Here is a 25,033-nt window from a genome sequence, read left to right on the forward strand (position 1 = left end):
AGAAGTTTTAAAATGTTAATAATACCACCCAATTTATACTTCCTGAAACTACCAGATATTATGTACAAACTGCCAAGTACACCTATACATTTGTGAACATTAATATGTACTTTTATAAATACATACTTTTTCTTTTACAACCAACTGTCCATGATTCCCTACAATACATGTGATTCTGAAGCTTCCCTTCCTCGGGCAACTGTACAGCATAGACATCCTTCAGATCAGCAAATCCGGTCAAATTTCTTTCTCAAACGCTGTGTAATAATCCCGTATGAACACATTCAGTTTATCCAGTTATTTCCTGTTGAGAAGCATGCTGATTTTCTCCAGTTTCTGCCACTTCAAAAATTCTTTATACCATTGAACACTTTCTGATATGCTCCTGCTCTTATTTCTGTAAGATATATTTCCAAAAATGGGACCACCGAGTCAACAAGTTCTTAGGTATTGAACTTGAATCACGGTTTCCAGATCACTCTCCAAAAAGGGTGTAGAAGTTCACATCTTTCCCCAAAATGCAAGTGCATGCAGTGTTCACTAAACCCCTCCAACCCCAGGTGTCATCCCAGGGTTTTTGCAGTTTGTGTGAAAATAAGAATTGCACTGGCAGTGTGCTTCACTTTTTCATGACTACCTTTTTGATGCGTTACTGGCCACCTTGATTTCATTTTTCATAAACTACTTGTTCGTGTCTTTTGCTGGCGTTTCTGTGGGGTTGTTTGTCTCTGTTTCAGTAGTGTATAGCAGTTCCTTGTTTACAGGGCTATTAGTGCTTTGCCTGTGTATGTGTTTCAATGATTTTTCTAAGTATATTAATGTCTTTTTATATTATTTGTTTTGCCATATTAAGAAACATCATCTGGTTAAATAGTTCCATTATTTTTATGCTTTCTACCTATCCTACTTTACTTAAGAATGTCTTCATGCCAAAGTCATACAAATATTTGAATATATTTTCTTTTAATATTTTTACAGTTGTTTTACATTTATATTTTAAATGTATCTAAGACTTATTAGTGTTGGGGGTGGGTGGATGTAAATTTGTTTTCTGCCAGCTCTGTTTGTTAAGTGAACCACTCTTCCCTGGGGACGGAATTGCCACCTGGAACATTCATTGGTCTCATAGTGCATTGGCCAGCACAGCTCAGAATGAGGCATACACTCCCTCCCCGCCATTCTTCTCTACAGTTTTCTTGTCTGAGTTTGGATGTGTGTTAATATATCTCAAGAGCTTAAGACAGTGCTTCTTCTTTGTTTTCTGGTAAATTTATTTTACTTGCATCTGTAAACATTCAGCTATGGAAAATATTAAACATCTATAAATGTATACAGAGTAATATGCTGAGTCCCATGTACCTGTCACCCACCTTCTGTAATTATCAAGCTGTGGCTAATCTTTTTTTGGGAGGGAAGGTATCCTCGCCCATTGCTAGTACCACTACAAGTGTAAATGTGTTCAGTGCTTTGATCAGTATTACTACTGATCAAATCATGTTTTTAATAACTTTTAAGTTCAGGGGTATATGTGCAGGTTTGTTGCAAAGGTAAACTTGCGTCATGGGGGTTTGTTGTACAGATTACGTCCCAGGCATTAAGCCTAGTACCCATTAGTTACTTTTCCTGATCCTCTCCCTCCTCCCACCCTCCGCCTTCCAGTAGGCTCCAGTGTGTGTTGTTCCCCTCTATGTATCCATCTGTTCTCATCATTTAGATCCCACTTATAAGTGAGAACATGTGGTATTTGATTTTCTTTTCCTGTGTTAGCTAGTTAAAGATAATGGCCTCCAGCTCCATCTGAGTCCCTGCAAAGGACATGATCTCATTCTTTTTTATGGCTGCATAGTATTCCATGGTGTTTATGTGCCACATTTCCTTTATCCAGCCTATCACTGATGGCCATTTAGGTTGATTCCATGTCTTTGCTCTTGTAAATAGTGCTGTAATTAACATAAATGTGCATGTGTCTTTAAAATAGAATGATTTCTATTCCTTTGGATATATACCCAGTAATGGTATTGCTGGGTTGAATGATATTGCTATCTTTAGGTCTTTGAGAAATCACCACACTGTCTTCCACAATGGTTGAACTCATTCACACTCCCACCAACAATGTATAAATGTTCCTTTTTCTCCACAACCTTGCCAGCATATGTTATTTTTTGACTTTTCCTTTTTCTGAGACAAAGTTTTACTCTGCTGCCCAGGCTGGAGTGCAGTGGCATAATCTCAGCTGGCTGTAACCTCTGCCTCTCGGGTTCTAGCAATTCTCCTGCCTCAGCCTCCCAAGTAGCTGGGATTACAGGCGCTTGCCACCAGACCCAGCTAATTTTTTTTGCATTTTTAGTAGAAATAGTGTTTCCCCATGTTGGCCGGGCTGGTCTTGAACTCCTGACCTCAGGTAATCCACGCATCTTGGCCTCCCAAAGTGCTGGGATTAGAGACATGAGCCACCATGCCTGGCCACTTTTTGACCTTTTTAATAAAAGCCTTTCTGTCTGGTGTGAGATGATATCTCATTGTGGTTTTGATTTATATTTCTTTAATGATTAGTAATATTGAGCTTTTATCCATATGATTGTTGGCTGCATGTATGTCTTCTTTTGGAAAGTGTCTGTTCATATCCTTTGCCCACTTTTTAATGGAGTTGTTTGTTTTTTTCTTGTGAATTTGTTTAAGTTCCTTACAGATGCTGGATATAACACCTTTGTTGGATGATAGTTCATCAAAATTTTCTCCCATTCTGTAGGTTTTCTATTTACTCTGTTGGTAGTGTGTGTGTGTGTGTGTATGTGTGTGCTGTGCAGAAGCTCTTTACTTTAATTAGATCCCATTTGTCAATTTTTGCTTTTGTTGCAATTGTTTTTTGCATATTCATCATGAAATCTCTGCCTGTACCTATGTCTAGGATGGTATTGCCTAGGTTGTCTTCCAGAGCTTTTGTAGTTTTGGTTTTACATTTAAGTCTTTAATCCATCTTGAGTTGATTTTTGTATAAGGAAGGGGTTCAGTTTCAATCTTCTGTATATGGCTAGCCAGTTTTCCCAGCACCACTTATTGAATAGAGTCTTTTCCCCATTCTTTGTTTTTGTCAGGTTTGTGAAAGATCAGGTGGTTGTAGGTGCACTGTCTTATTTATGAGTCCTCTATTGTATACTATTGGCCTATGTGTCTGTTTTTGTAACAGTACCATGCTGTTTTGGTTACTATAGCCCTGTAATATAGTTTGAAGTTGGGTAGCAAGATGCCTCCAGCTTTGTTATTTTTGCTTATTGTTTGGCTGTTTAGGCTCTTTTTAGGTTCATATGAAATTTAAGATAGTTTTTTCTAGTTCTAAGGAGAACCTCAGTGATACTTTAATAGGAATAGCTTTGATTCTATAAATCACTTTGGGCAGTATGGCCATTTTAACCATATTGATTCTTCCTATTCATGAGCATGAAATGTTTTTCCATTTGTGTCACCTCTGATTTCTTTGAGCAGTGTTTTGTATTTTTCCTTATAGAAATTTTTAACCTCCCTGGTTAGCTGTATTCCTCGGTATTTTATTCTTTTCATGACAATTGTGAATGGGAGTACATTCCTGTGTATTACTACTATTCTCATCAGTTCTTTTGTTCATACTTCAAAATAATTGTATCCAGTTCCCCAAAATGCAATATTAGAACTCTGATCGACAGTGCATTCCAGCTTGGGGTTAGTTTTGAAAATACTGACATTTTTATATTAACGTGTTTCACTTGGCCCTGCCGAAACATGATCGGCTTCTCTAGCTTGCCCTGTCTCCATACCTGTAGTTTTCAGAAACCCTCTGAACACTCTTGTTTTAGATGGCTGGTTGTATCTCCTCTTTCTCTTGACTTCTGATTTTATTTCCTCATTATATGGCTGAAACTTGAGCCTTGAATTTTTTTTCTGCCAAACTTCCCATTTGAGAGCACTCAGACAGCATTCTATCTATAGCTGACTTCCATGGTGACAGTTCCAGCCATGACTTCATTTATTAAGTAGGTATTTGTGTGGTATTATGGCCCTGTGCCATGCTAGGCACTGGAGAGACAGTGGTGAACAAGACAGATGTAATCTCTGTTCCCTAATGGAGCTAAGGACATGCTCAGGATAGAGAGCCAGAGGGCTGACCTGGTCTAGACATCCTGGAGGGCTTCCTGGAGGAAAAGTGGTTTAAGTTGAATTATGGAGGACCAATAGGAATTAGCCAGGCTGAGCAGCAGGATGTGAAAGTTGGGGTAGAGGAGGTAGAGGGTGGAAGGAACACCCCGCAGAATAAACAGCTCATTTACAAATACTGCAGTTGCCCGGAGAGTGAGCTGGCCCCATGGTGAGTCTGGTAGAGGAGTGGGTGTTGGTGGAGGGTTGGAAAGAGCCAGAGTTGAGCAGATTCATGGAAGGTAATGGTGACAGATGTCAGTGTCATCTGGTTAGGCTTGGTCTGAGCTGGGCTCTGTTCTCAGCCCTTTGTGTTTGTCTCAGTTCACCCTCACAACAATGCACTCCATTAAGATGTAAGGAAATTGGGGTGCAGACACATCACCAGCGTGGCCAGGTTTGCACAGCCCCAGGATCATAAGTCAGGACCGAAACTCAGGTTCCAGAACCCACTGTGGCAAGCTAGGATGCTGCTGAAGAGCTTTTTCCGGGAGACTGGCCGAGTTTCACTTCTTATGTTTTGTCTGCTGTGTGGAGGAGCAATTAGAGATTGAGCCAGTGGTTGAGGGGAGGACGTCAAGATTGTGGTTTGGGTAAGCAGCCCTAACAAAACGTGGAGACTGATTTCCAAAGGAATGCAGAACTAGGAAAGTGAGGAGTGACACAGAAACCAATCAAGCTAAGCAAGAATGCTGTGCGAAGAGGCACTGGGAAAAGGACTTGGAGGTCGGAAGAATTAATTGTCACTCTTTGTCTTCTTTGTCCCTCTTTCCACTTAGAGTGAATTCTTTCCCCAGCATGAATCTGGCTTCATTAATACAGTATTTTATGGAGTGTGATGCAATTGATAGAGCCACCTGTGCATAGGAAACTTGGAAAGTACATGTTTGTTTCTTATGCTCCAGTTGAAATCCACACTGTGGCATTTCTAAGTGACTGCAGTGGACTTCTCCAAGAACCAACTTTTTAGTTGTTTTAGCCATATGTAATGAACAGCTTTCTAAGGTAAATTGTATGTTTCAATAGTCTGTTAAGCTCAGTCATGCAACTAAAAGTACCCTCCCCTTGATGTAAATATGAAGCACGGCACAATCAGATCACAATCACCTAGGAGGCCATGCGTAGAATTGTAACCCCAGCTTCCCCTTGGGCCAGATCAGGCATCTCTCAGAGCTTCATTTTTTTGACAGTTGTTGGCAGCAGATCCAGGAGCAGAGGAGACACCAACTCTGCGCATGTGTACCGGTCAGAAATAACTTCTCTATGACGGTAGAATGCATCTACATGATTTCTGCTGCTTAATGAGTTCCATTGACTCCAGGTGTTCTGTTTGCATGACTAAGTAAAGAAAAATAGTTGTAGGAAAAGGCTATGGCGTGTGGGAGAGACTGAGGGGATGATTAGTCTGTTTTTAGACATGATTTTAATATCAAAATAGAAATTTCAGGGAAGACAGAGGAAAGAGCTTGGCCCACCTTTAACTCTCAGGATCTGTATCCCCTTCCTCCTGGTTAGCATTCTTCTTCCCAAAGGACTAGAGTAGGTTCAAGAAGTGTTACTGAGGCCAGGCACTGTGGCTGACGCCTGTAATCCCAGCACTTTGGGAGGCCGAGGCGGGTAGATCATGAGGTCAAGAGATCGAGACCATCCTGGTCAACATGGTGAAACCCCATCTCTACTAAAAATACAAAAATTAGCTGGGCGTGGTGGCACGTGCCTGTAATCCCACCTACTCGCGAGGCTGAGGCAGGAGAATTGCCTGAACCCAGGAGGCGGAGGTTGCAGTGAGTCGAGACTGCACCATTGCACTCCAGCCTGGGTAACGAGCGAAACTCTGTCTAAAAAAAAAAAAAAAAAAAAAAAAAGAGTTACTGAAAGGGAAATATCTGTTTATGTGATAATATATTTATTTTTTCATTGAGAATAATTTCCTGTCTTATTCTTTTTTGAGTATGCTTTATTTTTAGTGCAGTTTTAGGTTCATAGCAAAACTGAGAGGATCCCACACACCTATAGACCCCTCCCTTGTCTCAGCCTTCCCCACCAGAGTGGTCCAGTTGTTACAACGGATGAACCTACACTGAGACATTACTGTCTCCCAGAGTCCATGGTTTACATCTGGGTTCACTCTTGGCTATTGTATGCTCCATGGGTTTAGACAAATGTATAATGACATGTGTCTACCATTATGGTGTCATACAGAGTTGTTTCGCTGCCCTAAAATCCTGTGCTCCACCTGTTCATCCTTTCCTCCCTCTAGCCCCTGGTAACCACTGATCTTTTTCCTGACCCTATGGTTTTGCCCTTTCCAGCATGTTAGTCATACAGTATGCAGCCTTTGCAGATTGGCTTCTTCCACTTAGTAATATGCACTCAACTTTTCTCCATGGCCTTATAGCACATTTCTTTCATGCACCAAATATTATATAAACTGTATATTCTACAGTTTACATATCCATTCACCTACTGAAGGACATCTTGGTTGCTTCTGAGTTTCGGTAATTATGAATAAAGCTGCTATAAACATCTGTGTGTTGTTTTGTTTTGTTTTGTTTTTGAGATGGAGTCTTGCTCTGTCACCAGGCCGGAGTGCAGTGGTGCAATCTCGGCTCACTGCGGCCTCTGCCTCCTGGATTCAAGCAATTCTTCCGCCTCAGCCTCCAGAGTAGCTGGGACTGCAGGCACGTGCCACCATGCCTGGCTAATTTTTTTGTATTTTTGATAAAGATGGGGTTTCACCATGTTGGCCAGGATGGTCTCGATCTCTTGACCTTGTGATCCGCCCACTTCGGCCTCCCAAAGTGCTGGGATTACAGGTGTGAGCCACTGCGCCCGGCCAACGTCTGTGTTCTTATCTTACTTACTCTTTTAGAATGCAAAAGCAGAAAATAACCCCTAATTCCTGAATGTGTAAAATGCTGTAGGGATGTCAAAAGAGATCTCCCTTTAGAGAAGGAGAAAATGTACATGATTCACCAGCATTTGACTGAAATGTCAAATCGTAGTTATAACAAAACAGGGAATGCCACAAATGCATCATCCCAGGAGTCTGGTGCTGCACATCCCCTGAGACCCAAGAGATGATTTTGACTATTAAGGAGAAGAGAGGACTTTGGATTAAATCCTAAGAATATTTTGTACTTATCTTTTGAATTTTTTCCCTTGACACTTCAGCAACTTGACCAAGGTGCTACTAAACTCTTCTCCAGGGAGAAAGCATGCTGTACCTGGGCTTGAACTAGCAATGGTCCTTCATCCCTCCATCACGTCCGTCACTGACCTCCTGTACCCGCTGTGGGGCTCCCTCTGTACTGGCCATGGGCTCAGTGCTCTGGGGGATGAGAGCAATCCTGCGACCACCCCATGTTGGAGATCAGAGGAAGAAGTTGTAGAAAGCCTGGGTATTTTTCCCAGCATCACACAGTTGAGAAATAGTAGCATTGAGATTTAACCCAGGTCATCTCCACCCAATGCCATTCTTACTATACCTTGGCAGCAGCTGAATCTGACCCTGTATCATCTGGTGTTGTCACTTCAGTATATTCTCCAGGAAATAAAATTCTGCAGCAGACAACTGGAGAATGAACTCAGTTTGAATTGAGAGGCTGGCCAGAGGGTTGACATTTCAGAGCCAAACACATAGGAGGAATTTGATGCCTTTGACAGGGATGGATGAACTCTCTCAAGCAAGGCATGTCAGAAATCCAGAACAAGGCGGTTAGAACAGGGAGAGACCCAGCATTAAAGGTGGTTCTGGAAAAGGGGAAAAAAGTAAAATAACATAATGGGAGGTAAGAGCTTTAAGTGCAGGGGATTGTCTCTCAGGCATCGTGGGCTGCTATCACAGAATACTGTAGCCCAGGTAGCTTAAACAACAGACATTTATTTCTGGGAAGTGCAGGAAGAGAGTGTCAGCGTGGTTGGTTCTGGTGAGGGCTCTCTTCCTGGTTTGCCGACAACCATCTTCTTGCTGTGTCCTCACATGGCAGAGAGAGAGGAAGCCCATTCATGAGGCTGTACCCTCATGACCTAATCACCTGCAAAGGCCCACCTCCTAATGCCATTACCTGGGGACTTAGGGTTTCAACATACGAATTTGCTGGGGACACTGACATTCAGTTAATAGCAAGAATCTTTAGTATCATAGGAGAGAAAGGGAAAAATAAAGCACACACGAGACCCACTGGGAGGAATAAGGGCGGAGGACAAATGGCAGAGGGCTGGGGAGCATGTAGAGAGAAGGAACTGATAGAGCAGAAATGGGAAGGTTGAGAAGATTGAGAAATCTGACAATGAGCAGGAGGCTACAGCTGCATGCATGGTTTGGAGGAGCCTTGCCCTCCGGAGAGAGTGTGAGGTATGCTTATGAAAAGGTGCATTGACCTCAGGGAGTGCATGTGGGTGACATGAGATTAAGGATGCGGAAAGCAGAGGGTTAAAACTAAAAGTGAAAAATGAAAATAATCCCTAATTTTAGCTACATTATTTCCTGGGTACCACATAGAATGCCCTTGAAGGTAAACTAGATATCAGATCTAAGTACCAGTTTTAACTTTAAAAGGAAAACCAACAAAGGGCCACACTCAGTACTGTGTTCTTTCCTATTCTAAATGCAAGCTTCTACATGAATGTGACTGTGTCCATAACCCATTGCCTGCCGTATGCTAGGCATTGAAGTCACCATGCTGTTACCTCCTTTCTCACGACAGCCGGTGCCAGAGTTATGACACAAACCAGGACTAATGTCCCATGTGTGTTTTGCTCATCTGTGGGGTACCATGATTATGACATTTAGTTATTTGTTTCTTCAGTAAACAGACACAGTAACCCCTTAACCCCCCATACGTGGAGAATACATTCCAAAACTCCAGTGGATGCCTGAAACTGCAGATAGCACCAAATCCTAGATATACTAACATTTTTTCCGACATACCTACCTATGATAAAGTTTAATTGATCAGTTAGGCACAGGAAGAGATTAACAACAATAATTTAAAATAGTTATCACAACATACTATAATAAAAGTTATGTGAATATGGTTTCTATCTCCCTCTCCAAATATTTTATTGTACTCACCTATTTTTGGACCATGGTTGACCATGGTTAAGCAAAACCATGGATAAGACAGGACTGCTGTACATACATCTGTTTTTAGTTGGTGCTCTTGAGGTATCTCTGCACTGGGCGTCAGGCCAACTGCTGGATGTGCAGAAGACAATGACAGATGTAGCCCATCCCTACCTGGACCTCACAGTATGATCAAAAATAAGCTAGTAACACACACATGCACATAATTGCAATGAATGTAAATCACAGTAAAGGAAAAAAGTGACTTCATGAGAAAATAAAGGTGGGATTTTGTTGAGATAATTTTACCAAGGAAAGCCTTTGAGCAGGTGCCATAGCACCTGAGAGCTGAAAGATATGTGCGAGTCCTTACAGGAAAGATTCTGGGCAAAGAAGGAGGATCCTGAGTGCTGAGGGAAGAAAGAGCACGCAGCTGGAGGGTGAGGATTAAAGGGAGGTCGTGGGTAGAGAGGTGGAGAGTTAGGCAGGGGCTGCCCAGGTCACAAAGAGGGGCTTCTGTTTCATTCCCTCTGTCATGGGAGTCCACTGTAGAATTAAGGTGAAGGAAAAGTATGAACCCATTGGAAAGGTCATTCAGATTGCTAAACAGAAAATGGTTAGGGGTGGAGACAGAGAGCAGGAATGAGGGGCCATCTCAGCCACTCTGTGCTGGGCACTTGGGGCAGATTGTAGAAGTAAAGATGGGGAGAATCCAGTAGCCTCAATGCTGTCTTGAATGCAGAAATCCCACCATGAAATTACTGATGCTTCATGAAGGGAGAAGGCAGATTGTGAATGGTTCCCAGGATACTGGTGTGATCAGCTAAGTAGATGGAAGAGAGCTTTACTAAACACAGGAAAATTGGAGGAGAGACCAATTCAAAGAAAACAGCCAGATCTGCTTTTTGCCTCATGTTTTCACTAACTTGTGAGTTATCCAAGTGAAGACTAGGTAGTCAGATGTACAAGACCAAGGTGAAGATGAGAAGAGCATTTAGGGCTTGAAATACAATCCTGGAAAGTGTTGGCGTTTGGGTGATATTTGAAGGCATGGCTACTGACAGCTTCATCTATGGAGAAAGCCTAAGTCAGCATAAAGGAGCTCAGAATGGAGCCCTGGGGAGTCACTTATATGTCAGAAGGCCACAGAAGGGCCAGCCAAGAAGAGTCAGATGGGGTGGCTGAGAAGTAGATGGATGAAACAGGAGAGCCAGGTGTTAACAGCAGCGACAGAGGAGAATGCACAAGGAAGAAACCATCAAAGCCAACAAACCCTGCACATAGATCTAATAAAACAGGGAATGAAACACCCACAGGATTGGAAACAGGGCCATCCTGTGGATCTTAGCAAGAATAGTCTTGGAGGAAACGCCAAAGCTGAGGCCAGATGGCGTCAGGTTGAAGAATGATGAGAGATATTCATTGGAATCTCATTCTAGATCAAAAGACTCAGTGTGTTGAGGTCACTGTTCCTCACGAAAAAGTCTCTAAATACAGTCCAAACCCTCAACATTTCAACATGGATTTTTGTCAAATTTAACAAATTAGTTCTAAAATACTCATTGAATAGGAAAGGTCTAAGCAGTTGAGACAACAGTAGGGCAAAAAAGTAGGAGGACAGATGGAGAGATCAGTATTTTAAATGAACGGTAACTAAAATATGTGGTATTCCTGCATGGGCTGGTACTGTGGACAAAACTGGAAAGCCTAGAACAGGCCTTGGACTGTAGGATCTTGTACAAAATAGAGGCCGCCTTACGAATCAGCACAAGTTCTGCTGTGGGAAGGTTGGGAAAGGGGGATGTGAGCTGAGGTTGAGAGATGAACCACCCAGAGTATGGGATGCCAGGCTGAGAAGGGATGCATGGCCAGGCTCTTGTGCTGGACTTTATGGGGTGATGGATTTGAGACCAGGTTGGAGAGAGAGTCTCTTAGGGGTGAGTGAGTGCTTGCACCTAGCACCTGGTCCTGCATGGACCATGGCCCTGGCCCACAGCCTCGTTTCTCCCTCTCACTCAGCCTCACCTCCCTGATGAGGAGTCAAATAGGGAAATGTAAATGAAGATTTCAGACTTTTCTGTGATCATACCATGACATAGTGAGGCAGGCCACGTGTGTTTTTCTGTTACTGTTTTTGCTGTTTTCCATCTCTAATTCAGGTGGTTTTTCCTAGAAATTGACCCATGAAGGAACAATCTTCCCATTGAACACTGTTGATTAAAAGAATCATGCCAATGCCATCGTCACTTGTAACATTTAGAATTCCTCTAGAATGTACTCTTGGCTAGTGGGTGCGATGAATTATTGCAGCCATTGGAACTCATGTGAAGTTACTGGTGACTTCAGTGTCTTATGAGAGCGGTGTTCTCAAGGGCATATTTCTTAAGGAATACATGTCTCGGGAAAGGGGCTAGTTTAGGTTTTGATTCTTCCTTTGCAAAATGATTTATTGAAGACAGGTTGCTGATGGGGTACAATAATGTTGTGTTCGTAGTATTTTCATTTTCTGTTTGATGTGATCAAGCTTGCATCACCCTTTCCTTTTTTCCTTCCTTCCTTTCTTAGCTACACTGTTCAAGGGATTTTTTTTTTTTTTTTTTGAGACGGAGTTTCACTCTTGTTGCCCAGGCTGGACTGCAATGGTGCGATCTCAGCTCACCGCAACCTCTGCCTCCTGGGTTCAAACAATTCTCCTGCCTCAGCCTCCTAAGTAGCTGGGATTACAGGTGCACGCCACCATGCCCAGCTAACTTTTTGTATTTTTAGTAGAGACGGGTTTCACCATGTTGACCAGGATGGTCTCGATCTCTTGATCTCGTGATCCACCCACCTTGGCCTCCCAAAGTGCTGGGATTACAGGCGTGAGCCACCGCGCCTGGCTCAAGGGATTTTTTTTAATTATGAAATTTGCTCAATTTCTACTACTTAAGTGGGGAAAATCATAAACACTTTTTCACAAAGTGTGTGTGTGTATGTGTGTATGTGTGTTGATATTTTCAAGAAGTTTTTTTATATTAGGTAATAACGGTTGATTCAATAGTGAAATTCAGGAGACAGACAATGCTCAAATTCAGTTTCAAGAGTCCGGAGTCATGCAGGAACTATCCAGGAATTAAGTAATGTGTACTAGAGAGGTATTAGCTGGGGCTAGAGATTTACATTGGGAAGACACTGGTGCTTAAATATGTAAAGTCTGATATGGAATAAGATTGCAGAGGAGGAAAGTGTAGATAGAGAGGTGTTACACACAGAAAGGAACAACCAGTATCAGCCTTTCTAAAAACAGAGGAAAGTGTAGATGAAGAAGCGTTACACACAGAAAGGAACAACCAGTATCAGCCTTTCTAAAAATATACCACAGAGTAAAGACCACCAATATAAAGAAGAATTTACATCAACGAATGGAGAAAACAGCCAGTTAACATCAAATGGCAGTAACCCTAAATTTAAGTCAACTAAATCCCCCAATCAAAAGATACAGCCAAAACCCAACGGAATGCTGCATCCAGACCCATTTCACATCCAAAGATACACGAAGACTTAAAACAAAGGGATGGAGAAAGATCTACCAACCAAATGGAGAGCAAAAATAAATAAATAAATAAAAAGCAGGAGTTGCAGTTCTCGCATCTGATAAAATAGATTTCAAAGCAGCAAAGACATAGTGGTAAAAGGATCAATGCAACAATAAGAGCTAACGACTCTAACACCCAGATACATAAGACCTATAAAGAGACTTAGACTCAACGAGACAGAAAATTAATAAGGATATCCAGGACTTGAACTCAGATCCAGAACAAGTAAACTCAATAAATATTTATAGAACTCTCCACTTTAAATACACAAAATATACATTCTCCACCTTAAATACACAAAATATTGATTGGCCATTATTAATACCCATTTTTAGGATAAAGTTACATTCCCATTTTCTCTCCCTCTTTTTCTTCCTCTTTCTTCCTCTCCTTCACTCCTTTATTATTATTTTTTTTTTTTTCAAAAAAAAAAAAGAGAGAAGAAAAAGAAGCTCAAGTTGGAGTCTTGGGCACTTGAATATTCACAGGATAAGAAAAGCAGAGTCAAAAACCAAGTGTCTGGCTCAGGGTTGAGGACTGCATTAGAATTATAAATCTGAGAGTCATCAATATAGAGGTAATTGAGTCCATGGGAATGAATGAAGATACTTCAGTTAGTTAAAGTTAGATACAGTAGCCGACAGCTCCCAAATCTTGGCTGCTCAAACCACGAAGGTCTATCTCCTGCTCCTGGTACACAGCCAGGCAGTCAGGACTTGCTCCATGCCATTCTCCTCCAGGCTAATGGAGCAGCTGCCATCGGGACGTCACCAGGCTTAGGGGCAAGAGGAAGAGAAGGACTGGAGAGGGAGCACTGGCAATTAAATACATCAGTTAAAATGGCCTCTGCCATTTATCATAGTTCGTTCATCAAAGCAAGTTACATATCCACGTTTAGCTTCAGTGAAGCCAGGAGGTGCAATTCTCCTGAGTGCCCAGAAGCACAAGAAAAGTGAAAATTAGTAAATGGTTTTAATGCCCACCACAGTCTACCCTTCTGGTCACCAAATATTTGAATCAGTCTTTTTCCTACACAAATATCAAAGATAATTGCTCCCTGTGGGAGACATCGTAAAGTCTCATCAACCTCAAAGTCACGAGCTTCTCTGTGATACCCAGTGGTCTCTTTGTAAGATGCAGATACAGCTTCTTTGAGTCTGGAGACCCATGGACTAAATAAAATAATAGGTTAGCTGATATCTTACAACCATACAGTCACACACACACAACAACATGCACTACTAGAACAGGAATGGAATAACTGGGAGACAGTTGGCCGTCAGCGGCCATAGAACCCCTGAAATGTCACTGGGCAGAGGCTGTGAGGTCCCATCACCCTTGGTCGTTCATTTTCCCGGCAGGGCAGGGGTTCATCATCTCCGACTCTCCTGGCCTTGGCTCCTCTTTGGAGAATAGGGTACTAGAGAGACCGTGGCATCCTTGCGAGCTGGCAGCTTTCTCAGCCTGCTTCCTACTTGTAGTTATGTGGGGGGCTCTGGGCTCATTTTGTGTCTGGAGCAGTCGCAGGTCTCTGCTACTGGAGGCTCCCGATCCCTCTGCCCTGCAATCACTCACAGTCCAGGGGCTTGGAATCTGGTGGGTCCCTATCAGCCGCAGGTGCCAGTTGCCACACCCACATTCTTCTTGGAGATTTCAGATAAGTGGCACTTCTTTGCTTTTGTGCCCCTCCCTCTGCCCATCTCTTGACTTAAGTGCAGCTGGCTTCAACAGGAGGACCTACCCTTAAGCTCTTTTCCCTGAAACATCGTGTCTAGTGTTTCCACTGTGTGTGGGTCAGCCTTGGAACAACCATAATCCAGGGAACATTCCTTTGGATAAAGGCCGGGTGGTCCTTTCACTTTGTTTTTAGGACCCCAGCACCCCTACCCTTGTATTCTGCCTGTGGAAGGTGTGGTCTCAGGTGTGCGAGAGCAACTGCACGGCTCAGCTTCTATGTATGCTCCCACTCTGAGTAGCAGAAACAATCCCAGTTCCTCGAAGCCCCATTTGACTCCAGCGTCTAACCACCCATTCCTTATCTCCGTACGACTGCATCGGCATATTGTGTCGGCATATTTTAAATGTGGTATTTAAAATCAGTGATGAAGGACAGACATGTAACTGTGTGCTAACACTTGGTCATCCACGTAAAAGCAATTCACTAGCGAAATCTTTTACCATTTACAAGTGTTACTTCCAGATGTATTGAAGTGTGAACGTTTAGGAGAAAAATAACCCCAAGAACTATTACAAGGAAATAACAGAGAATAGTATTTGTTTTGGGAGAAGAATTTTCTAGGCAAACCGAAAACCCCACAAGCCAGAGAAGAGAAACAGCACAGATTTTATTTCATTAAAATTTCAACTTCTGTAGGGGAAAGTCATTTTTTAAAATGAAAAGATAAACCACCAATGAGAGTGTGATGCCTGTAATGCACAGAGTGCTTCAAATCAAAAGAAAAGTGAGCAAGTAAAATTAATCAGGAAATATACATAGGCAGTTCACCAAAGAAGAAATATCAACAGCCCGTGAACATGTGAAAAGTCAACCAGCTCCGTGAGTAATCAGAGGAGAGCAACTTAACAACAATAACAACAGCAAAACTCGGAGGTACCACATTTTGCTTACTATGTTGGCAAACAAAAGAATAAAAATGTCCAGTCTCGGCAAAGGCGTGGGGAGACGGCGCTGGCATGGCTGGCGACTAGTGATGCGTTACTTGGCATATGGTCCTTGAAGGATAATCTGGCAGTGCCTGTCCACATTTAACATCCAATTCCATTTTGACCCAGCAACTCCACTTGCAGGATTTTTTCTACAGCAACTTCTGGCTCTTCAGGCTAAGAGAGCCAGACAAGCGTCCCAGTTTTGCTTTTGTTTTGTAATAGGAAGACAAAGCCCATGAAACAGAAACAGTTAAAGGAATCGCAGTACATCTACACAAGGGAAAGTGATGCTCATTCGTTTCCCCTTGGGGGGAAACGAATTAGCTCTCTCTGCTGACACAGAGAAATATCTATGGCTATGGAAAACAAATTACCCAAGAACATATCACATGATCTGAATTATGTCATTGAAAAACTTGAGGGCCTGAGTGTAAAGGGAAGGTCCAGAAGGATGTCTGACTTGCGTTTCCTTCTCTCAGCAAGGCTGGCCTCTTAGCTGAAGCGGTCAGTTTCATGGGCAAAGCAGGCACGCTGGGGCGGGGAGTGGGGCATATACTTTCAGAAAGCGGCAGGGCAGTTGTGCCCATGTAGCACCAGCATCAAGGACAGATTGTGTGGTCAAGTGGGGCAGCACCTCCAGAGCTGAGCCATCAGCAGAGGAATTGGCTGGCAGGCCTCTGGATCTCCTCCAACAGCTTCAATCCCTTGCCACATGGCCTTCCTGAGTTCTCAGGCTCTGTGGGGGTTCCCTTCCTCTCTGGCTAGGCTCCAGGTCCTTGTCTCCTTCATTTTATCTTCCACTCTCCTGACTTCTGCCCCAGGGTCCTCATGGTGGGATCACTGTCCCAGCTAGTAGGAAGGACTACTGGTCATCTTTCCAGCAACGCTGCGGCACTCCTGGGGGCTTCAGCCAGCAGCATCTCCCCTGCTCTCTTCCCATCCACTCTGCTGTCAGGGAGCTAAGGGGATTAGGGTCACAGCTGCCCAGGCAGTCAGACAGTCCAGGGATTCAGAACGTTCCTCTTTGACAGCCGGTTGGAAGTCCCGTGGCCTCTGTGAGTAATGCTGTCTCTGGGATGTAATCTTATATTGTCTAGGCCTCTGTTTTGCCAACTGTAAGACCACGAAGTGGACGAGGACCACTCTGTGCTAGGGAGCTTTTAAGCCACACATCCTGCAGCCGAGCCTGGCTCCTCAGCAGTTCATCCTGGGCCCTGGATGGTGGCAGCTCTGCTGGCTCTGGTCACTCCCTGGGCTGCAGTGATCCTGCCTCCATGCCATCCATCTTCAAACCAGCATCCCCAGACCTCTTTCTGTGATGGGTCTCGTCTCCCTAACGGGGCCACTGCTCCATGCAAACTGTCGCTCCATGCCACATGGCTGTGCATTGAAGCTGGCAGTGCATTCAGGAATGTGTTTGCAAACCTGCAATTTCCAGCCAGCGAGAGCGTTTGGAGATAGTGAGCATCCACGTCTGTTCTGTGAGAAGCTACCCATCTTCTGAGAGATCCATGAATATCTATTAAGAAGCCTTGTGTAATAGCCATAGAATATATACTTGTGTGGACCCAGAGAGCCTGGTTTTCTTTAGATGGGAGCTGTGGCAGCCTTGGAAACTTCAAGGCCATCGCTGCGTGGCTGAGGTGAGGAGGGACTGACTGCTGTGTCCACACCAATCAGAGCTCACCCCACTCCCTCTCTCAGTCCCTGCCAGGAATTCCCTTGACCTCAGAGGAATCAGGGGCCCTTCACTCCCTATGGAGTGTCCGGCTCAATACCCAGAACCTGCAAGGGCTAGTGAGGCTGTGCCGCAGGCCTGGCCACTGTGCTTGCATGGCACATTCCTGGCAGATCCTCCCTTAGTCTCCAGATCACACAAGCAGACCCCGCCTCTTCTCCCTCAGTTATCCATTCACTCAGGTAGCCAGTCAGCAGAGTTTTATCGAGCACCTACTTTGATCCAGATGCTGTACTGGGTGTGGGGAATTCACTGAAAAAGACACGGTCCCTGGCCCAGGACCGGGGTCCGATGCAGAGGCTGCTGCAGCGTGTTCGCCTTCAGTCCCGTCACACAGCCAGGAAAGCAGGTGTTCCTGGGCTTCTCTGTGGGATACACGTTCATGGTCTTTCAGTGGTCTTTATTCATTTAGGTAAAATGTTAGTTTTATGGGCAGAAAAAGGAGAGTTAACTATTGATCATATTGATTTAGAAATCGTTACATTATTTTCTATTAGACAAAGTTCTTAATGTCTTTCACAAATGATGGAGGAGGAAATGAGTGATAGGACTTTGGTTTTTTGTTTTTATTTTTTTAACTTGATTTTCAACTCACTTTTTAAAAATGCTCTAAAAGGCTAACTGTGGCTGAAGACTGCTGGAAGGGAGGAGAGCACACAGCCTGCACTGACGAAGGAAGGGCAGCATCCGCCAGGTGGAGATCAGTCACCTAAGCCACCTACTTTGCACAGGAGACAGGTGGTGGCCCACAGGCTCCATGTGTTTGCAGGGTGGACATTTGAAGCAGCATCACCGTTGCCTTCACGGAAACCTCATGCTACTGTTCTAATGCCTGCTCCCCAAGGTGTAAACCATCTGCTGCTCTGTGCTGTAATACCGCACCTTGATGACCTCAAAAGCAATAAGCATGCATGTAATGCATGCCTACACACACTGCACATACAGATATGTAGATACACGCATACATGTGTGCATGCAGCATACACACTGATTACACAGAGCTACAGTCATGTGCTGCGTATCCATAGGGATACGTGCTGAGAAATACGTTGAGGTGATTTTGTCATTGTGTGAACGTCACAGAGCGTGCTTATGCAAACCTCAATGGCATAAACTTCTACACGCCTAGGCGACAGGATATATAGCCGGTTGCTCCTAAGCTACAAACCTGTACAGGACGTGGCTGTACTGAATACTACAGGCAACTGTAACACAATGGTGAGTATGTGTGTATCTAAACATAGAAAAGGTATAGTGAAAATACAGCATAAAAGACAAAAATGGTACACCTGTCTAGGGCACTTACCATGAATGGCGCTTCCAGGATTGGGAGTTGGTCTGGGTGAGTCAGTGAGTGAGTGATGATTGGCGGAAAAGGGTAGGACATTACACTGCCATAGACTTTATAAACACTATGCACTTGGGCTACACTAAATTTATTTTTAGAAATGTTGCTGTGGCATGATGTTACCAACAGCTATGTTGTCACTAGGTGATGAGAATTTTCCATTATAATCTGGTAGGAACACCATAGTATATGCAGACCATTGACTGAAAGAAATGTCACTATCTATCTGCACATGACTAAATGACAACTTGATTGGATGTGGCACAGATGGAAGCTACATGAACAGTCTATACAATATGATCAAGTCGCCGGGCTCCCTGTTAGTCTTGTGAGCAATTTTAAACCCTTCCACGATTCTTTCTCTATTTTGGAGTGTTTCAATTAATTCACCATTATATTACAGTTTACATTTTTATTAAGCCTTTTCAGAGAGCAGCTGAATTTCCTAATTAATCTCTCAATACAAAATGTATTAGTGTTTAAGGTTAGAGGGGAAAAAAACAATGAAGTGTGTGATTATCTATAACATGATGCTGTTGGATTTTCTTTGATTAAGGATGAGCAATATGTTCACAGTTTTTCAAACTGACTTAAGGATACAGAGCCTAGTGTATCCGTTTTTCCTTTCCTATGGAAAATACACTATAGGTTTCTGACATTGTAGTACACTAGGCATCCTGAGAACTTCTTCTGTAACTAGAAAATCTAGATAAGACAGTAGAAACACCCTTTAAAATGTAGAACGTCTTGCATTTCTATTTAAATTACTTTTTAAAGTATGTGCTTTGTTTTTTTTGAGACGGAGTTTCGCTCTCCTTACCCAGGCTGGAGTGCAATGGTGGGATCTCGGCTCACCGTAACCTCCGCCTCCTGGGTTCAGGCAATTCTCCTGCCTCAGCCTCCTGAGTAGCTGGGATTACAGGCACGCGCCACCGTGCCCAGCTAATTTTTTATATTTTTAGTAGAGGCGGGGTTTCACCATGTTGACCAGGATGGTCTCGATCTCTTGACCTCGTGATCCACCCGCCTTGGTCTCCCAAAGTGCTGGGATTACAGGCATGAGCCACCGCGCCTGGCCCGGAAATTACCTTTTAACGGGGAAAATGGACAACAAACATAATATACATGTGTCGTATATACTGAAGCACCAGGAAGCTTGAGGAAGGGGACATGAGCCATCTTTGGCGGGGGATGGGTAAGGCCTGAGGCTGGTGTGTGTATGGTCAGTGGGGTGAGCGGACACTTTCAGGGTACAGCCAGAGGAGGTGTGGCCAGTGTGAGGGGAGGGGAAGAAGTAGATGGGAACAGCGTACCACATCATTCAGAGCATTGTAAAACGTGATAGGACTTGGCTTTTCTTCTGAGTAAGATGCGGCATCACTGGGGAGGCCTGGGCAGAGGGACTTGACCCAGTTCCGATTTAACAAGATCATCATGGCTGGTGTTTGAAAACCCGAAGTCAGCCTAGCAGGGCGGGGACACTGGTGAGGAGGCAGCTACAGTACCTCGAGGGAGGAATGTTGGTGCTTGGGTGAGGAGGGTGGCAGGGGAACAGTGACAAGAGGGCTCTCTCTTCAAATTGTGTTTAGAACCCAACAGGACTTGTTGATCAGCCAGATGCAAGTGTCAAAAATGTTAAAGTTGACTCCTGTGTCTTTGGTCTGAACAAATGGAAGCTTGAGGTTGCCCTGATCAGATGTAGACGATCACAGGAGAGTGATCTGCAAGGAGACATCAGCTTCTCTGCAGCAGAGTTTTGGCATGTTTACTTTCAGATGTGCATTGCATGTCCCGGTTCTTGAGAAAGTCAGGGATTATGTTGGAGCCAACAATGAAGGCGGGATTTCAAACATAATGCCATGGGTGAGCATTGGTGGTACATGCCTGTGATCCCAGCACTTTGGGGGACAGGCAGGAGGATCGCTTGAGCGCAGGCGTTCAAGGCTGTAGGGAGTTACGGTTGCACCACCACACTCCATCCTGGGCAAGAGAATAAGATTCTGTCTCTTAAGTAAAAATCAAACATAGGCCAGGTGCGGTGGCTCACACCTATAATCCCAGCACTCTGGGAGGCCGAGGTCGGTGGATCATGAGGTCAAGAAATCGAGACCATCCTGGTCAACAAGGTGAAACCCCGTCTCTACTAAAAATACAAAAATTAGCTGGGCATGGTGGTGCGTGCCTGTAGTCCCAGCTACTCGGGAGGCTGAGGCAGGAGAACTGCTTGAACCCGGAAGGCGGACGTTGTGGTGAGCCGAGATCGCGCCATTGCACTCCAGTCTGGGTAACAACAGCGAAACTCCATCTCAAAAAAAAAAAGAAATCAAACATAATGCCACAACTTTCAGGAATGTGAACTAATAATTCATTTCTCAATAATGTAAAACAATGGGAAAAAATTGGCAAAGATATAGATCCCAACAACCAAGCGATGAGACTCTATCTAATAGAACCCTGTAGAACAGTAGGTTATATACAGTCAGAGGTAGCTGACTTCATATATTAGCTACCTCTGACTGTATATCATAGCTCCCTGCTGCCCAGTTGCTCTCTGTGGAGGCTGTGCCCACTCATATGTCGTTTGCTCCTCCATCTTTGAATGCTAATGCATCTCAACAAGATAATCTCCTTTTAGAAGGTGGGCAGACCACGAGGTGAGGAGATCAAGACCATCCTGGCTAACATGGTGAAACCCCACCTCTACTAAAAATACAAAACATTAGCCGGGCATGGTGGCACATGCCTGTAGTCCCAGCTACTTGGGAGGCTGAGGCAGGAGAATCACTTGAACCCAGGAGGTGGAGGTTGCAGTGAGCTGAGATCATGCCACTGCACTCCAACCTGGTGACATAGGGAGACTCTTTCTCAAAAAGAAAACACAGAATAGAGATGTTAATACAAATTCCATTATTTAAATAATGTATATATAATACTGTATAATTAATCAATATGTTAATATATTAATCAGTATTGCATATAATACATATGTATTGTATCGTATATAAATATATAAAAATTTATTTACACGATTTTTTTTCCTATTCACTTATTCAGCATACCTGTATTGAGTTCCTCGTGTGGACCAGGGAGGTGCCCTACAGGGATAGTAAAGAAATGTAAGTCACAGACCAATTGCTTATAAGCCTAAACAAACAAGCACAGTGCACAGTCCATGATAACGATGGAGTCATGTAGCAGCAAGATTTGGGATGGGAACACGAGAAGCTGGGGAAGCTTTCTAAGTGGGCTGTTTAACAAGTGCTAGGAATGATCCAGCCGATACTTGGGCGGTGCCATAAGAAGAGCTGCAGAGAAGCATGGTGTGTTTGCAGAACTAGAACCTCAGGAGAAAGCAAGTGGCCAAACAGTGATGAGGATTGTTTGATGAGCAGTGGAACAACTTGAACCTCACACTACTAATTACAGTAGGAGGTAATTATTAAACAGATGATGATTCTTAATAAAGAAAAATGCATATGTTTGTGTTAGAAAAAGAAATGGATGAATAGCTGGGACTACAAGTGCATACCACCACACGCGGCTTATTTTGTATTTTTAGTAGAGGCAGAGTTTCACCAAGTTGGCCAGGTTGGTCTGAAACTCCTGATCTCGGGTGATCCACCTGCCTCGGCCTCCCAAAGTGCTGGAATTGCAGATGTGAGCCGCCACCCCAGGCCAATTTACATCTTTTGAAGATCCTTATGTTGAGAAGGAATTGGAGAAAGGGGCAGACTGGTTTGCTGATGGAGCAAAAATACTTCAGCTAAAGGAACTGATCAGTAGCACACCACCAAATGTCCAGCTGAATGCCAGTAATGCTGTTTTTCAAAAATGTGGGCTGACAGAAGTTTGAGAAGTTCTTCACAAGCTTATGTATTAGCTTTGCATAAGGGCTGTTGTATGGCCCATAGATTTTTGCTGCTCATTGTTTCTATTGAAGAATAATGTACATACAGAAAAATGCATGTCAAATGTACAACTTCATGAATTATAAAAAATTTAAATATGCCTTTGTATTAAATAGTCACTGCTCAGCTCAAAACCTAGAACATTAGCTGCAGGCATCTGCCCCCTTGATCCTTCTCCCTATTCTTTTTCTTCTATTCAGTCTTTCCCTTCTCCTGACCTCTCACCTGCAGTTTTGCTTACTTTTAAACTCAATGTGATGAATGGAGTGAAATAATATGTTTGCTGTGTGTACCACCAGTTCATTAGCTCATACTGTGCTATTCGTGTACTATTTGTCTGCATGTGGGTATACTCCAGTTTCTCCATATATTCCAATTGTCCAGTTGACCCACTGGTTATCATTTGGGCTGCTTCTAGTTCTCAGCTGTAAGTGCAGTGCTGCCATGGTGATACTTCCCATGTCTTTTGGTGTACAGGTGAACACATTTTGGTTGTGTAGGTGCTGAGTGCTGAAAGTACTGGCTTGCAGGGCATGTGTAGGATGAGCTTTGGTAGATTCTGCCAAGCAGGTTTTCAAAGTTGCCTTACCAATTACACTCGCACCAGCTCCGTGGGAGGGCCCTGGCTGCTTCACAACTTTGCCAACACTCGGTATTTTCAGTTTTTGTAATTTTAGACATTCTGGTGGGCATCTAATTTTAATTTTAATTTAATTTCACTGATGACTAATAAGGTTGAGCAACTTTTCATTGATTCTTGGCCATTCAGATGTCATCTTGTGCATGTACAAATATATTTCCATTTTTCTATTGGATCGACTCTCTATTTCTTATTAACTTCCGTGTGTGTTCAGGGTACCAGTCCTTTACTGAGTCTGTGGATTGCAATGATATTTTTTTCTCTGTGTTACTTGCTTTTCACCTTCTCCGGGGTGTTTTCTAGTGCAGAGAAGTTATTAATGTATCCACTTTACCTGTTTGGATTTTTTTTTGCTTGCTTGTTGTTTTTGAGAAATAGTCTCTCTCTCTTGCCCTGGCGAGAGTGTAGTGGTGTGATCTTGGTTCACTGCAACCTCTGCCTCCTGGGTTTCAGTGATTCTCCTGCTTCAGCCTCCCGAATAGCTGGGACTACAGGCATGTGCCACCACACCACACATCTCACATATGCATTCTGTTCACATGTTCTTTGAATCTCAGTATAAAACATGGAATCAACTCTCTAACTTAAAAGCAGTGGAGTTTTGTCAAGTAGCTTGCTCTAAGAGATGTTAGGGAGGTGATGCCTTTTGTCATTCCTGGTTTTTATTCGTCCACTTTCCAAAACTCTGTAGGTATTGTGGATATCATTGTACAATTTGGAATGTAATCCTGCCGGAGAGTCAGGTGTCTTCAAGATGATTTATAGCAAGCAAAGCTTGCAGAATTATGGAGAGTGGTGATATGAAGTGAGGTAAAGCAAAAGAGAGGGAGAAAGAAAGGAGGGAAAGCATGTTTTATGTGGGCTTCCAGTTATGAAAGTGTAAACTGCCCCCTGGGAGACAGAACAGAACTGGGAAAGACTATGACAGATACAGAGTCACTGGTCACTGTGAGTGTGCACTGTTTTTGTAAGAGAAGTAAGAAATAAAATGTGATTGGTCACAGCCTTTGAGTGATAGGATTCTAATAACTGTTATTTTCATCTTTGTTCCTTGTGTGTTTTCTGAACTTTCTCTAATAGACATCTGTCATTTTTGTAACCAGAAAAGCATAGATATTAAATGAACACAAAGGCACTGAAGACTTCAACTCTATTTGCTGTTTATCACAGAAAGGGTTTTTGTTTTTTGTTTTTTCTAGTCAGGTCACAATCAATTCAGCTGGATGAACATGAACCAAAATGCACGCCTGTCTGTGCCCCTCAGGTAAGTGTTTTGAAAGACAGGCACCCACCATGGGGCCAGCAGGACTTGAATTTCCCCCAGCTGCACTGCCATGGCAATACCTGGGAAGACAAGGCCAGTAGCTGGACAGTTAGAAAGAAAGACCCCCCCAACCCCAAATTTCGGGCCTGGGAGCCCCGACGCTGATCTACTGCAGGAGGTAAAGCTGTAGGAATTCGCAGGGACTGCTTCCATGGACAGCGAAGGGAGAAACAGCAATACAGTAATAGCAGATTTCAGTATTCCACTTTTGATAACAGGTAGATCTTCCAGGCAGAAAATCAAAAAGGAAACATGGGTGTGAACAGCAGTGCAAGCCAAGTGGACCTAACAGACATTCACAGATCATTCCACCTGGCAGCAGCAGAATACACATTCTTCTGTTTCTTTCTTACTGCCCAGCTGTTGGCCTTGCTCTCCCAAGTCTCCCTCCAGTGCCCCCTGCCTCGAGGTCTGGCTGTCACCCGCTGCACCACCATGTAGGGCTGGAGGCCACTCTGGCTGTCTTGAGAACTTTTCCAGCACATATTCCCATGGCAGTGCAGGTGGGTGAAATTCATGTCCTGGTGGCCCCGTAGTAGGTGCCTGTCTCTCGGAACACTTACCTGAGGCCCACATGCGGGTGTGCATTTCAGTTCAT

At 43.6% G+C, this 25,033-nt stretch overlaps 1 protein-coding gene across 3 annotated transcripts in view; it reads left to right on the forward strand.

Moving 5' to 3' along the window:
- Positions 1 to 25,033, forward strand: part of OTUD7A (OTU deubiquitinase 7A) — a 308,219-nt gene that overhangs the window by 106,520 nt on the left and 176,666 nt on the right. Inside the window, exon 2 of one of the 3 annotated variants that reach the window (XM_017973141.4) lies at positions 21,618 to 21,679. The exons of the other annotated variants lie outside the window; for them this stretch is intronic. The gene's annotated coding sequence lies outside the window, so the exon portion shown is untranslated. The remainder of the gene's footprint in view (positions 1 to 21,617; positions 21,680 to 25,033) is intronic. 3 annotated transcript variants of the gene reach the window in all.

The sequence above is a fragment of the Callithrix jacchus genome, chromosome 6 (genome assembly GCF_049354715.1).
Source record: "Callithrix jacchus isolate 240 chromosome 6, calJac240_pri, whole genome shotgun sequence".
Classification (NCBI taxonomy): domain Eukaryota; kingdom Metazoa; phylum Chordata; class Mammalia; order Primates; family Cebidae; genus Callithrix; species Callithrix jacchus.